Source organism: Hevea brasiliensis, unplaced genomic scaffold (genome assembly GCF_030052815.1).
Source record: "Hevea brasiliensis isolate MT/VB/25A 57/8 unplaced genomic scaffold, ASM3005281v1 Scaf388, whole genome shotgun sequence".
Lineage (NCBI taxonomy): Eukaryota > Viridiplantae > Streptophyta > Magnoliopsida > Malpighiales > Euphorbiaceae > Hevea > Hevea brasiliensis.
Genome location: NW_026614904.1, coordinates 62,104 through 80,077, shown reverse-complemented (window position 1 = coordinate 80,077; position 17,974 = coordinate 62,104). Strand labels below are relative to the sequence as shown.

The following is a 17,974-nucleotide window of genomic DNA, read 5'->3' as shown; positions in this document are numbered from 1 at the left end:
TATCTATGGCCTTAGGTTTTGTGCTTTGTTAATGGTTGGCCCTCCTCTCTGAAGAATTCACACGGTGAGGACTGGCTGCAGCAGCCTGTTGTGGGTCGGGTCCTCTTACCCGGCTCCTTGTGCTGCACTAGCTTCTCCAGGTTGGGCATCCAAGTATCTATCTCTGGTTGTGTTAAGGGCTTAGGCCTTGTTGAGTTGAGGGCTTCGATCTCCTTTAAGCTAGTTGGGTTTTTTTTTTCGGCCTTGAACTTTGCTTGTAACTTTAAGCGTTGTTAAATAATGTAACTTTTAGCCTTAGGGCCTGTTAATAAATCACAATTTGATTTTCGGGAAAATAATAATAATAATTTTCAAAATAAAAAAAAAATTTGAAAGAAAAAAAAATAATAAAATAAGTAAAAAGCAAACAGCAGCAGCAGCTGCAGTAATCTTCTTTACTGTCCGCTCCCAAGAAACTTCCACCTGTATACACTACAAGAACACTCTTCATTTCCTTCCACACAAGTAGTAGGAAAAAAATAGCAACAAACTCAAGTATAAATAACAAAAATAATCAAGCATAAATATTGAAATAAGCAGTAGTAGTCTTTCGAATTCCTTCAAGATCAAGAAGTAGCTAGCACCAAAATTGTGCAAAATATGCATAGTGTCATGAGCTGCAGCAACCAGGGCAGCGAATCAAACCATTTCATTGCAATTCAGGCATATCCTCAGCTGCTGCTCCTCCTCATCAAACACCTTCCTACTGCCATGACAATTTGGACATGGCAAAAATCTTGCATCCCCATAACTCTCACAGACCAACTTAGGATCTCTAACAAGAGCCCTTCTAAAAGCTTTGCTAATTCACCTGTTTCATTCAGCTGCCTGATCTCCTCCACTCCGCCAATATGCTTCCCCATGATAAACACTTGCAGCAAGTTCATTGCTTTCTCTTTAAGCACACTCTGCAACTCCTTTCTGTATGAAGAGTCCATTCAAAAGTCTTTTTCATCCACCGGAAATCGAAAACCCCTGAATATCAGCCTAACTGCATAGCAATCTTCATGAGTCTTTCTAATTCCTCTCAAACTTGTGAAATACAAAACAATTTTATCCTTTGTGTTTTGCGAAAGGAACCCATTGTTCTGGGTGAAAGAAAAAAAGCACCAAGGGTGCAAAATTAACAATTTTAAAAAATTTAAACTCTAATTTGTCATGCAACATGTAAGTTGTTTGTACTATTGCAAAAATCCATATTTTAGTTACAACACTTGTAGCACAATTGCTAAAAAGCCTATTAGCCATTAGAAACCTTAAATCTTAAAATCATTAAGACAAAATAAAGACTTTACCCGTATAGGTGCAGAATTACATTCAACACCCAATCTGGAAAGCTTAGATCGTCAAAAGTTGTTCTTCTAGTCCGTCCACATGAACAAGTTGACCAAAGCCCCAAGATTCAACCAAACTCCTTTGTGCTTCCTCTCCTTGTCTTGATCAAGCTTACGTAGAGATGAAGTTTAAGGTTTTTCTTGATTTTAAGCTTACGGAAGCATAGAGAAATAATTTCTCTATCTTTAATTCAAGAGTGACAACTTCAAATTTCTCTTGAATTAATCACAAAGAAAAAGGATAAAGAACTTGGCTTGATAGAAAAATGGAGAAGAAGAAAGAGATTAGCTAGCTTAATCCTTCATTATCTAACTATTAGAGATATTTAATTCCCATTAAGGTCAATTAGTAGTTGACCACTAATCATTACCTCCTTTACAAGTGTACACATCTAATTCTCCAATTAGATGTGTTTTCTAATTTTGATTTGGCCACCTGCATGTGAAGTTAACTTAATTTAGGGAATTAAAACCTTAATTACTTAGTATTATGTAAAATACCAATTAACTATTAATTTTCTCTCTCTTATGACTTCCCAAGTCATTTTAAATAAATTAAAATATCTTACCTTATAATTAATTAATCAAGTTTATATTTAAACACTTTAAACAATTAACTTGAATACTTCCATTGATGAATTTAGTTTCAAGTCATACTAGAGACTTTGCAATCTTATTGCAAACTAAAACATTAATTTAATTAATTAATTAATTAAACCATCTAATTAATTAATCAAATTAATTATGCTTTGATCATATTATTCTCATTGCGTGTGACTTTCTAGGTTCATTACTAATTGACAATGAGAATAATATTAATTCTTTAATATTACTATTAGAATTATTTCACACTTAGAGTGAAATTTCCATCATACTCTTAGTTCTCATAAATAATGGTTGACACTTAGCATAATATACCAGGACTACCCAACTAGTGATGAATTAATTTATACATAACTCATGAACTTTGATCATACATACCTTGTACTAAAATCTCTCCGTTACATAAATTCAATTCCAGCTAGGGTCATGGTTTATGTCAAATCCTAATTGCTTAGAATCCTATTTCCTCATCTTAATTCCAATTCTTAATTAACAAAACTCTTCAATTAGAAACTTTTTTTTGAATTAGTCTATTTGTCCTGGCCAAGAACTTTATTTATCAAGAACAATTGAGATAGACATAAGATTTTATCCCTATTTATTTAAGGCAACGAATTGTATCTTGACTTATCACCTATTTCCATATATAACTAGTTGGAGCCAACACACGCTCTTACACTCATACCCAGTACAAGTATGTAAGTGATATCAAACTCAAACTACCTATATACAAGATAACAGTGTCATCTCAGGTCAAGAAATTATATACATTATTATGATCTAGATGATAATGTATTGACAAGAGTAAACTCCATGTACATATCATCATAATGTCATTGGTTTAGCCTACTTATCTTATATGGCATGAGACTCACCATTCCATCTTATTAATATCTCATACTAATCCATGAATACAAATAGAGGTGACAGTCTATACGGATAAATCATATCCAATGAAGTATCTTAGACTATGAACTAAAATTTATAATACTTGTACTAGATTGTTCCGTCATTCATATTCTTAATATTTTAAGAATGAAACATCTAACAAGCTGTTAAACGATATTTTCAATTAAATTTAAACAATTGAAGTTAAAAGAAAAGACATATGCCATTAAATGGGAATTAATATATACAAGATACAATTTATAAGTTATGCTCTAGGGCATACTACTAACAGTGGATTGGTAAAGAATTCATGTGATTAGAACCCACTGATCTTGCACCTTTGAATTTTTTAGTGTAGCTTAATTGCCTAGATGAAAATGCACTCTTGTAACTTGAGATTACATTGGGATCCAGTTTTGACAGAAATGATTCCTCTGATGAATGCTTTCACAGTGGCTTTAACAATGAAAATGTGTTCTGAACATCTATTTCTTTAGATTTCACAGAATCAAAAAAATCATGCAGCTTTTTAACAGAATCATCAAAACCAAGATGCTAAAAAGTATTAGATTTCGAGCTAACATGAATAGCATGAACAGAAAATGATGAATTTGGCTTCAAAGATTCACCCATTTCGAAATCCAACTCATCATTAAGACCGTCGATGAGCTCCCAAGTATTGATGACAGAGTTAGGTGAAAAAGACTCACAAGGGTCTGCAGGGGCTTGTGTTTTATGGGTGATCTTGGTGAACGTGGGCAGTGAACGGAGTTGATCAAGTGGATTTTTCCATTCAATTTGGAGTTTATGGGTTCAATGAGAAGGAGAGAGCCACAAATGTTGGAGGTAAGAGACACATGGTGGTGGGAATCACCTTTACTTGAAGGGGGATTATGGATAAGTGGGGTTTGAAGTGAAAGAGCTCCAATGACTATTGGTGAAGAATACTGATTGTTGTTGATGTGGAGGGTATTAGGTTTTGAAGCAAAATAGGAATAGCCCATGAATGTAGAGAAATGGATATGTCATCCTTTATTTTCTCTGGCTACAATGTTCCTTTACTTTCTTTCTTTATTTTATTTTGCCTAATATTCAAAAAAATCCAAAACTTTACCCGTTTTTGTAATTATGACCAAAACTTTTTTGTCAATTTTGTGCTAATTTGAAAGTTTAGTATTTATTATGATCCAGTCAAAATTGGACATATGGAAGCATAGAAGTAGTAAAAAATATTATTTTTTTAATATGTTGTTGTTGATGTGGTAGGTGATATGGTAGAAACTTTTATGTTCTTGCTGACTGTAGTTAATGGGGCAAACATATTATTATTTTATATATTATTGCTGACATGGCATAACTTTAATAATTAAAAACTTTAAAACTTTTCAACTTTTGTCAATTATAGCTAATTCTATAAATTTGTTTTATTATCGCCCATTAACTAAATTTGATCTAACTTGGTAAAAAATTAATATTTTATTACCTAATAAAATTATGTTACTTAGTATAATAAAATTTTTTTTCCCCTCTCTCTTCCCTCATTTTTTTATTTATTTAAAAATTAAAAATTCATGTAAAAAATGTCAATAAGAACAATATTTATCATTTTAGCAAATAATAATAATAATAATAATAATAATAATAATCAACATGTAGTTGAATGTCAATATATCACTGGATGATAGTGGGTGTGAGGATAGAGAGGGAAAGGGAGAGGGAGAGAGATGTAGGTTAAGGATATTTCTTAAAGAAAGAGAGAGAGAGAAATTATTTACAGGAAGAGAGGTGGGTAGAGGGTGCATATATACATATTGGATGTATAAGGATATTTCCTAGAGAGAGAGAGAGAGAGAGAGAGAGAGAGAGATATAGGGATATTATTTAGATGGAGAAAGGTAGGTGGAGGATGTATATACATATTATTGGATGACAATGGGTAAGAGGAGAGAGAGAAAGGTGGAATGATATTTTTGATTTTAAATAAAGAAAAATGTATCTATTTTATAAATAAGTTCTATAAATACTGCGAAAAAAAAGGAAAGATATAGGGGGAATATTATTTTTTTTTTGTTATACTATATAATATAAACATTTATTTTTGATAATTGTATTAAATAATAAAATATTAATTTTAACCAAATTAAATAAAAATTGATCAATTGGCTATAAATGAAATAAATTTATAAAATTGACTATAATTGACAAAAGTTGAAAAGTTTTAAATTTTTTTAATTTTTAAAGTTATGTCACGTTAGCAACAACATATAAAATAATAATATTTTGCAATGTTAGCCACCACATCAATAAGGATATAAAAGTTTCTGTCATTTCAACTTTCATGTCAGTAACAACATATTAAAAAAAATAATTTTTGCCACGTCAACTGTCATATAAGTGTCCCCAAATTCCCTATTTTGATTGAGCCATAATAAATACTAAAACATTCATATTAGGCAAAAATTGACCAAAAAAAAATTTTTTTTGCTATAATTGCAAAAACACGTAAAATTTTGGATTTTTTATAATATTTGATCTTTTTTTTTTTTCTCTCTCTTAACTTTCTAGAAATTAGGTATGGCAAGTATATGTGAAAATCTCACTATCAAAATCCAAGCCTAAATAATATTCTTAATACTTAAATTAGTCTCAAATTCGATTAAAATTTATTTTTAAATACTTGAATCAATCTCAAATTTAGTTATTATTACTCGAAAAATATTCGAACCTATTTAATTTTATATATTTTAATTAATAATTAAAAAATATATTTTTTATTAATTTATATTTTAAAAATTAATAATTATATAAAATATTTAAATTCTATTATTTAAAATATAATATATAAAAATTTATAAATATTATTATAAAAAATATATATTTTATATTTAAACTCAATATATAAAACTTGAATCTAACACGAGTATTATTCTCTAAATTTGAGTCATTCTAAATCTAATTATATATTATTTAAATTTATTCTATTAAAATTTAGTCGGTTGAATAGGAATAAAAATTTGACCCATTGTCATCCTATTTCAGATGGGTTTTTGGAGGGTTGATTGGTGAAGACTCTTTTTGACGTAATTTTGATATTGTTCTACTTTATGAGTTCTCAAAGATTCCATTTTTCAACCTTTGGAATTATATCTCATGAATTGATGGAGACCCCCTAGGAGAAGATTGGATTTTTGCTGCTTTTTAGAAAGAAAAATAAAAGAGATTAAAAATGATAGAAATGGGACTTGAGATGGTACATTGCACCAATTGTCTTTCAGTTTTTATAATTATTTTATTTTAATCATTTAATTTAAATCCAATTTTAGTTTTATTTCAGAAAAAGTTTCTTTAACTTGCAATAGTAAATTTTTAAATTCGTAACACTAAATTAATTTCTCATCAAAATAAATTTATAAATTACTATTTTTTTATATAAAACTAAAAATATTGATAAAATATCATATATTAATAAAATATTATTTTTAAAATTTAAAATTTATTATTATTTTATTATTTTTCCATATCGTTACAATTTAAATTTTAATTAATAATAAATAACATATATAATTAATAGTTTTATTAATGAATTTAATTAAAATAAGATAATTTTATTGATAATAATTATTAATTAATTTAATTATAAAAGAAAAAGAAAAAAAAAAAGGAAAATAGGGCAAAAGGTTAATTTTATTCCTTTTACCTTGGAGATTTGCTATTACAAGTTAGGGATATTTTTCTGGAACAAAATTAAAATTAAAGAATTTTATTTTAATAAATTAATATTAAATTATTAAAATTAAATAATGACATAAGTCAATGGATGGTTGGTGCAATTCACATGACTAGGGGTGTGCAAACGGTCGGTTCGGTTCCGAACCGAACCGAACCGATAAAATCGAAAATAAAAAATTTTAAAAATCGAACCGATTGATAAGAGAAAACTGAACTGAACCGAATCGAACCGATAAATATCGGTTCGGTTCGGTTTTAAATCGATCAAATCGAAATTTATAAAATTTCATATTTTTAACATTAAATCTAAATAATAAAAACATAAAAACAAAAAAAATTAGAAATCAAAACTCAAAAATCTTAAGGTTCGGTTCGGTTTTCTTTGATTTCGGTTCGATTCGATTCGATTCAATTTGATTCGATTTTTTTGATTTTCTATATATATTAATAATTTCGGTTCGGTTCGGTTTTTTTGATTTTTTAATGAAAATAACCGAACCGAACCGATTAAACGAAATTATCAAAATTATAAACCAAACCGAACCGATTGAACCGAATTAATCAGTTCGATTCGGTTTTCGGTTTAAACTGAAAACTGCTCTCCCCTACACATGACTATGAATCATGTTGTTGTCGGCAATGGAGTAGAGAAAAAGCTGAGAAAGTTTGGTAAATTTCTCCCTTATTCCTTAACTCATGTTACTTAAATTTTAAGCTAACTGTATATAAATTAATTATCAATTATATTCAAATATTTTTAATTTTTACTAGAAAGGACTAAAAATTTAGATTACTACTTTAATTTTCATAGTTTTAATTTAGGTTATTACTTTAATTTTCTTCATTTTGTTTTATTATTACATTTACGGTGAAAGAAAATTTTTATTAATTTTAAGATTTATTAATTAATTACTATGAAAATTTTTTAAATTGCATATAAAGAAAAATTAAATTATGAGTAAGTACAATAAGTATAAAAACGTGCAACACACATTAAAAAAACACTAGTTGTTTATATATATAAAAAAAAAAAACTAGATTACAACTAATAATTTAATAAATTAAATTCAATTAACTAATATCATATAAATTACAATATTTGTGAGATAAAATATGATTATATAGAATATGCATGTCATTATTTCAAGTATTAAATAAACTGAAACCTAAATTTTTGGTGTAGTGAGTTATACTTTGATACCTTCTTATAGCCCAAAACTTTTTAAAAGAAAATGAAGATATTTAATATTGTAGTGTTCCCTTAAAGATTGGATTGCTTTCATTTCTTTCAATCATTTCGTCTGAATAGATTCTTTATTTCAATTAAGGGTGGGTGCATCTTCTTCTAAAGTTTTATGCCATATTCAACCTGTGTTTTATTATTATTATTATTATTATTATTATTATTATTATTATTATTATTATTATTAGATGATGCTAACCAAAACAGCCATGATTTTTTTTTTTTTAATGTTGTTTTCCAAATTAAAAGGAAAGCAAGCACATTCACATCTTTAATACAGTGTTTTTTCTTAATTGCGCTTTTTTTTTTTTAAGGGGAGATTGAGAGAGTAGAAACTCGAATCCAACTCTGTCAATAAGTGATATGCTTGCAATCATTAGATCAAGTCAAGTTAGACAATTATGATTAAAATTTACTTTTTAAAAAATGCACCATTTTAAATATTATTAAAAAAGTAAAATTTTAAAATATTATTTAATTATTTTAGAGTTCTTATAACTAAAATATGTTAAATTTAACATTAACATCAATTTTTTTTTAATAATCTCTTAACTAACAAATTTAAAAATTATTAATTTTTTAATAATAACTCTAACACTAATATTAAATAATTTAGGGCTATACAACTCCTAAATCTTGAATCAAATCAGAACAAAAAGAGAACCACTATTGTAGGAATTGAACTATACCGAACTGAAATTATTTTATTGTTTTGACTTAGTTTTGATTATTCATCAAGAACTGAAATTGAACCAGAAATATACTGAAACTGAAACTAAAGAACCGATTTTATGTTATGTTTTTTTTTATGATTTTTTAGATATATTATTTCTTCTTAATTATAAGTGTATATGTATAACATAATATTAACTTTTATTATTTTAATTATAAATCACTTTATAGCTATTAATATTTTGACAGAATCACCTTTTTAGTCATGAAGTATGCTTTCTAGTTAAAATTTATATAATTAAAAACAAAATATGCATAAAATAGTGGAATATAGTTATCATTTATTAAGATATATGTTAAAGTGACTTAAAATTATATTAGCTATCTTATTTTTAATTTTAAAAAGTTTTAATCATAATCTATAAAATTTTTATAAATAATGTCTACTATATTAAAATTAAATTTATTTTTAATACTTTTATTATTGTGATTCAAAATTTAAACTAATTAAAATTTTATTTTTTCCAACAAAATTATATGATTTTAACTTTAAAGATTTCAATGAAAAAATACATAAATTTTCTATATGAATCCTGTCACTTTTCCTCCTATCGTTATGTATCTATTTCATTCCATATGAATTATTATTCTTTATATATGCTACATTTAAACTTTGTCATGACTATCTTAATCATTTTTATCTCATGACTATCTTACAAATAGATGAATGATTAGTCAAATTATAATATTTTTGTTGATTGGTTGTTATTTTATAATTTGAAATGTAGAATTGTTTGTTTGATTTTATGTTACTTTATTGATATTTTATTTGATATTAATATTATTATTTTAATATTAGTATTATTATTTTTATTGATATTTTGATGTTTGAAATATATAATCCTTTTTATCTTTTTAATTGGGAATACAATAATATTTTAATTTTGAGGGTAGAAAACGGAATTGAAACCAAAATCAAAACAAAAACCAAATTGGAATAAAAAGCATTAAGAACCAAACTAAAATCAAACTAAAATTTGATTCAGGTTCCAAAAATAAAAAAAAATGAAAGAACCAAACATTGAATTTTATATGTTAGGTATCTATTACACAAATCTATTTATATAAATAATTAATTAGATATAAAATGTATGTATATATATATTTTTAGAACAATATTTATAAATTGTTATATATTATATTTTCAATAAACAAAATTTAAATATTTTATGAAATATTTAATTTTTTAAAATATAAATTTTATTAAAAATTATATTTTTATGTAGATTATTAATTAAAATATTTAAAGTTATATAGGTCCGAGTATTTTTCAAGTATTAATGATTAGATTTGGAATGAATTAATGTAATTTAAAATAAATTTTAAACAGATTTGATTTGAATAGTGTGATTTTTGCATATAAATCACTTGTGACCATTTCTACTTGCAAATTACAATAGATGTAGATATCTACTATTAAAATTAATAGACTATTACTTTTTTTTTAAACTGTATTAAAGACTATTACTTAGTTATCTATTAAAAGTTTTACAAAATTTAAATAAAAAATTCAGAAATAATGAATTATGCTATATTGAAACAGAAACAAAAATTAATAAATCTACCCATATCAATCAAGTCCAATAAGTTTATTAAATTAAAATTTAATGATAAATTCAATGACCAAAAAGTAAAACAAATTCAAACAAAATTAATTTGATTGCCAAGAGATGGTAACAAGTAAAGCAAAGGAAAAATTTTAATTGCCAAGAGATGGTAACAACTTGAGATGGTAGCCCAAGGTGAGCAAGAAGGAGCTACAGAAGCAATCTACTCTCTATGAACCGGTGATTTTTTTTTTTTAGTATTCTTATTGTAATATGGGATTTCTTCTTTTCTTTTAGATTATTCTTTTATATTAACAAGTAATAGAAAAAATCATAGAGAATGATCTACAATAAGCAGCCATGTGAAAGTAGTGGAAGAGCTCTCTCTCTCTCTCTCTCTCTCTCTCTCTCTCTCTCTCTTATTAAAGATAAATACGCACACACACAGGCTCAAGGAAGGACACACAGGCTCAAGGAAGGACACACAGGCTCAAGGAAAAACACACTTAACGTCTTGGAGAGGTAAAAAGTTGAGGTGGCAATGCCATCTCAGATTATGTTCGCGCATGCTTCTTACATCTCTTTGTTGTGTAATTTTGTGTTTACTTGTATTGAATTTTTAAGGTTAAGGTGTTCAATGGGTTATGAAATTAATTTAGGTGTGCAATAGATAAATCCAAAGTAATTCAGGTGTATAATGATAAATTTGGCCGTCTTTTAATTGAAGTCCTATTCGTCATGGTTCTTCTCAATCTTTACTCTCCAACCGAGCTTCACAGTCAATTTGGCATGCAAGACTAGGACATCTAGTACTTGCAGCACTTAGTTGTTTATTCTTCTACCATAGTGTTTTTCTTTCATGCATCTTGTTTTGAGAAACAAGAAACGCATCCACTAACGATATGTAATTCATTTTCGTTTATATAAAATTTAAAATGATCCTTAAAATTAAGAGTTCAATTGATAGTTAACTTGATGACGAATATAATTTAACTCAAAATTGACATGTTTGAATTCAATCCATCCACTCAAATTTTATTCAAAAAGTTAAATTAATAAAAAAAATTTTCAAAAAAAAAAACATTTTAATCTGAAACAATCCACAACTCATAAATAGATTCAAAATTGACATAAAATCTTTTCTATACAGTGACCCAATGGGTAACTCCAATCAACTTGAATACCAATGATCCAAACCTGCTCGATTCAGCCCATTTGTTAACTCTAATCTTTTTTCATCTAGAAAATATGAAAATAACATTCATTTTATCAATGAAAAATGTCATGACCAAATTTCAGGGTCAGACTGTGTAACAACCTGGATTTTAAAAATATAAATTTAACAAATTCTAACATTACTTTAATAATAATTTATTTGTATTATTATAATTTTAAAGAATTTATGTAATTATATCATTATTATATTATAATAATTTAGGTTCTAAATTTTTATTTTGTTTAAATTATTAAATTATTTAATTACATATATTTATAACATGTATTACCTTAAATAATAATAATAATAATTGTAATGGCCCGGCCCACTAGTGATATTGTCTGCTCTGGGCCGAAACCCTCACGGTTTTAAAACCCGTCACTAGGGGTTACGAACCACCAACTTATAAACCCAGCATCTCTCCCGTGTTTTGCCGATGTGGGATTTGCCTAGGGCGTTACAATCCTCCACCCTTATGGGACTCGTGTCCTCGAGGTTTGCCCCACCATCGCTCAAGGTTGCACGAGCGCCTGATACCACAAATGTAATGGCCCGGCCCACTAGTGATATTGTCCACTCTGGGCCGAAGCCCTCACGGTTTTAAAACGCGTTACTAGGGGTTGCGAACCACCAACTTATAAACCCAGCATCTCTCCCGTGTTTTGCCGATGTGGGATTTGCCTAGGGTGTTACAATAATAATAATAATAATAATAATAATATTATTATTATTATTATTATTATTATTATTATTATTGTTATTATTATTATTATTTATTTATTTATTTATTTAGAAGGCTTCTTAAGGTTTTCAGGGAGCTTCAAGCTACTATAGGGGTAAATTGCACCAACAATCCCCTGAACTCATAGTGTTGTATTTATTTCCATCCCTGAATTTTATTTATTATAATAAAATCACTCAACTTTAATTTTATTTCAGAAAAATCCTTCTAACCTATAATAGCATGTTTTAAGGTTAAAAAAGAATAAAGTTACCCTTTTGCTTCTCTCTCTCAAAAAAAAAATTACCATCTTACCCGTTTTCCATTTTTTTTTTCTCTCTCTCACCTTTATAATGAAATTGATTTTTTATTTTATTTATTAACACAATTATTAATTATATAAATTATCTTTAATTCTTATTATTTTTTATTAATTAATATTATTATTATCAAATAAAATACATAGAATTATTTTATTTAATGTGAATACTGAGATACTTTAATAAAATATTATTTTAAATATTATTATACTAATAATTAAAAGAAGAAAAGAGAGAAGAAAAATCTAGACCCTTTCGCATCTAGGTAGATGACCAAAACTCCCCATGATTTTCTTGCAGTTTTAATAGTGCAAAATTATTGTTTGATCCCTAAAATTATTTAATTAATGGTGATTATTTAATTTATTAATTAAATCAATGAAATCAGGCTTAAATTTAATCACTTAATTCAAATTATATTCTTAAAAATTATTTTTAAAAGTTAAAGAGCACAAGTAAATTAATTGACACTTGAATTAAATTATTTATTTGAAATAAAATTTAGAAAATGATATTCTAAAATTAAAGGGTTAAATAGATTTATTTATAAACTCAATTGAAGTTTAATAAAATTTAAACTAATAATTAAATATAAATATAAATAATGGATAATTTAATTAATAAATTTAATAAATATTAATTTTATTAAAAATAGAATAATTTTGAAAAAAAATTAAATATTAAAGTTGTAATTTTATTCTTTTTGAGAGAGAGGGTAAAAGGGTAACTTTATTGTTTTTAACCTGGAAATTGCGATTTCAGGTTAAAAGGATTTTTTTTGAAACAAAATTAAACTTGAGTAATTTTATTTTAACTAGTTAAAGTTTAGGGACATAATTGAAATAATCCCTAAATTCAAGAACGGTTTGTGCAATTTACTCGCTACTTCTAGAGCTACTCTTATAGTGTCCTAGTGATATAGCAAGAAAAGTATGGTATAACTCTCCTTTCAATCTCATATCACCTTTGTTGTAAGATTCAAACATGAAAACGACTTTTGGATTTTTTTGCTATAAAAACAATTTGGCTAATTAATTGCTTGTCTCTCCCATCTCTTTTATCTATCTCTTTCTTTCTTGTCGTGGCCTTCTTTTCCCTCCTACCATTTCTCTCTAACATGTCACATAGAAAATATTAGTTTACAATTCCTAATTCTACCAAATGGGAAACTTTAGCATAATAATTGGGTTCAATATGCAAAAACCTATTAATAATCATTAGCTTATCTCAAACAAATTGATCTTACAAAGCAATTTAATCAAGAGTCACAACCACAATCATCATAATAAGATTAAAAAACAATCCAAAAGATTCTGAAAATAACTAAAACAAACTCACCAAACTCGATTAAATAGGCTTTTAGACATCACTAATCTTGATTCTCACTTTACAATCTTCTTTGTAACTTCCATTCCATTTACCAAAGACAGCAATAGGCTTAATTCTCACTTTGGAGAGAGAAAATCTAGCTTGAAAATTGTAAGGATAAAGAAATAGGTAATGGTCAAAAGTTTCTTTTAACCACCAGTGATGATTTTAGCATCATTAGATCGAGTGAGGATTACCAACAAACTTATCATGCCTCTAGAGAGAGAAATTATGTGATCAAGAAGCCAAGGCATATCAGGAAGACTTATTGTTGGAAAAGATTAAAAAATCTCCAATTGTAATGCCATTACCATAGGTAGTCCGTACATTTTACTATTCCGATGACTAATGTCTGTTCAGACAGTCAAAATGTCTGGAATTACACCTAAACTATAGTGAAGAGGCATAAATTGAAGAAATATATGTAAAGAAAATATAAGAAAAATTTAAAGAATTTATTAATTGGTATAAAATAATAAAAATGACCCGATATGCATTATGAAGGGCATTTTGATCATTTCACTCCCATAGGTGAATTTTGATCAAAATGTCAAATTAAAATTAGGAAATAAAATAATTAACATAAATTAAAGTTATGAATTTGAATTTGGAAAATGAGAAGAGAAAGAAGAAGAAAAGGAAAGAAAAGAAAAGGAAAGAAAAGAAAAAAAGGAAATAGACTTATGAATTTAAAAAAAAATTTAAATACACATAAATGTATATATATAAATACTCACAAGAGACAAAACCCCACAACCATCTTCTTCTTCCTCTTCTCTCTCTCTCCTTGCCGTCTCCCTTGGCCTCTCCCTCCCCACCATTGTTATCAAGCTTAAAGCTTGATTTCCTCTTCATTTACCCATCAAAACCCATAGCTCTCTTCACAAATAATTCTCCCCACTCCATAAGGAAGCTTTAGATACCCATTTGAAGAAGAGAAATTGAAGTTTGCAAGTTGGGTCACAAGGTAAGTGCAAAAATACCACTCCCTCTCTTCTTTAAATCTTATAAGAATGATGAGATGAGTGAGTATTATATGAAAATGAAAACAAATAAAAAGGAATTGAAGAATCCTAATTTTTGTAGCCATGAATCTTGTGAGGTTTGCTATTTTTAAATGATGAAAAATGGTTCCATAAGGATGTTTGAATAGTTGATATGATAAGAAGTGTAAAAGAGTTGAGTTTGTGTAAATTGCATGATTGAAATTAGGGTTTATGTATATGATGTGGGGACTTTATATAAATGCTTGAAATTGACTTGGTTGAGTTGATATTGTTGCTTATAGAAGTGCTATGTATGCCAATTGAAGTAAGGAAGATGGAGGAAATTGAAATTGGGAGTGCTTGTTTTCTGCAGGTTTTGGGACTCAATGAGTCCAGCATGAGTTTTGAACTATAACTGAAAAATATGTGACTCCAATCGGTATGAGGCCAATTGGTGGTGAAACTAGACCCGAAATAGCCCATTTTCCATGAAGAAATCATGCTCAAATTCTGTCCAAAACTTGACCTAAATATTGCCCAAATCTGGATTACCCTACACAAAACTCAGAAAATGACCAAATGGTCATAACTCCCTCTACACTGGTCCAAATGACCTAAATTTGATACCATTGGAAAGCTTAGATGTAGGGCTATAATTTTTATGAAGACCACTAAACTCGAAAATGCTAAAAACCAAACCAAATTGCTGGCCCAAGTTGGGTCACAAAACTGCCCAGAATTAGGTTACCCAGAAACTGCTGGACCTAACCTCACCCGACCAGTTTTGGCAAAATGACCATAACTTGGTCTACAAGAACTCAAATGTAATGAAACCAGTGGCAAAATGTCCACAAGACATAGACCTACAAAATTGGTGTTTTGACCAAAACTCAGAAAACAAGAGAACTAGGTCAAACAGTTAGAATAATTCACTGCTTCAAAACTTGCAATCTGACCAAACTTCACTTGACCCCAGAACAGTCTTTTAGTCATAACTTCCACTAGAAAAATCCAATTGAGATGAGCCATACCTTTTCAGAAATCTAAGAAATAGGGCTACAACTCTGTTTTAGGAACCATCCTCAAATTATGAATTTAAGAGTCTCAAAAAGTGACCTGCAATCACTGTCCTGAATCGAGCCTCATTGTACAGGTACATGAACCAGTGATTAATTGGCCATAAATAATTCCATAAAACTTGAAAAATTGTGATACAAATTTCTCAATGATCATAAGACATAGGGCAACAATTTTTATGAAGATCACCATGCCTAAAAGTGACTACAACCTGTTCCATTAATTAGGTAAAATTTAAGTCCAAAAGCTGCCTAGTTAAGGAACCAGAATCTGGGAATGAGTCAGTTATGGTTATCCGACCATAACTTGAGTTCTAAAAATCAAATTGACATGATTCAAAAGGGAAAATAAAGATAAGACATAGAGGAACAACTTCCATGAAGGAAGTGTGGCCAAACAGTGGCTACAAACTGATCATATGGATAGGTAAAAGTAAGACACAAAAACTGAAACAAAAAAAAAGGTCCATGAGATAAATTATCTTATGGTAGGAATTTAACCCTAACAAGCCATTAAACACTAAACCACATGAAAGGATATGTGGGACCTATTTTCCCACTATAAAGTGATATGTACATTTCAAAGAAATAAGTAATAATGTGTAATTGCTCAATGTGATATGTAAAGTCAAAACAGTGAAACTGAACCTAAAGAAAGGTTCTTGAATTAAATTGTTTTTAGTAAGGACTTATCCCTAATAAGTCACTACATACTAAATTACATGAAATAGGTATGTGGGACCTACTTTTTCACTACAAGGTGACATGAAATTAGTTGATACATAAAATATAAATTTACCTAAATGGTTTGCTAAACACATAAGTCATAGGAAAATACACTTGGAAACTATGTTTCCATCATATATGAAATAACAATACTATAAATATGTATAGTACATGACTTAAAATAATGAAAGTGATAAATACATAAGTTATACGAGTAAGTGATTGGGACATATGTTCCCATTATAATAACATATAAATGGTATAAAGCATAAGTAGTACATGAAGTGAAATAAAAATATGTTATGAACCCTTAATAGTACATAGCATGAAACAATAAAACTATAAGTGCTTAATCTAATTTGCCCAAAGTATGCCTAGGCTTATATGTATATAGTTGGATCGATTGGTATACCAATTAGGGACCACAGATAGCAGTACTACTTACAGAGCAAATCATGAACTGACAATATATGTCTGATATGATTGTTCTACAGGCTATATGCCATTGGCCATTGTGCCTAACTTTATTTCTGGCTTTACAAGCTTGATAATGGTCTCAGACTGACAATGCCTCGTGGCCCGATGTGACGATACTAGAAAGACATATGGCTGTCTAATCAGTATACACCCGTGCATCCAGCTTTTATAATTTGTTATAGGTTTCTTAGGCACTGATAAAAATTAATTAAGACTTAAAATACAATAAGTAATTATAAAAGATCCCGATAATGTTAATTGTTTTCAAAGAGCAATAAAAATGTAAAAGACCCAGAAATTATGATTTGCGAATATAAATTCAATTGTTTAATTATTGTTATTATAAATTATGTACCACTAAGCGTTATGCTTAGCGCGTTGGTTGTCCATCGCGTTGGTACTGAAGATCAGTAGCCGCCACAATAGTGTTCGGACAGAGTTTCGACCAGATCTGCCACCGACCAAAGTCACCTCACCAGTCTTTTGTATTTTGGTAGGGCCCATGTATAGATTAGTATTTTGGTTCATTATGCCTAGTCATGATGTATTTCATTTTGGACTTGTAATTAAACTTGAGATTGAAATGAAAACTTGTAATTTATTATCTATGAATTTCCATATGAATGCAATAGATGATACTTCATTTTGAGATCTCATAAATAGTTGTGAATGATATGATAAAAGAGAATATGATATGGAAATGTGTGAAATGAATATGGACATGTTAAAAGGTGATTAGTGGAAACCCGCCAGATGCTAATAAAACAGGGGAGGCTCTATCTGGGTCTCCACATAAATAAGATATAAAAAAAAAAATTCTACATATAGAATACATGTTTTAAATGACATCAAAAGTTTACAATAGATATGATAAAACAAGATAGGGTGCTCCGGCACCGAATGTGGCACTCCTCGCTCGGCTACACTGTAGACGGGTGAGGGGTGTCACATCAATAGAATCTTCTCTCC

General features: G+C 28.2%; 1 pseudogene; it reads right to left on the bottom strand.

Moving 5' to 3' along the window:
• Positions 1–397: 397 nt before the first annotated feature.
• Positions 398–3,868, bottom strand: LOC131177270 (uncharacterized protein At3g28850-like; annotated as a pseudogene).
• Positions 3,869–17,974: the final 14,106 nt, after the last annotated feature.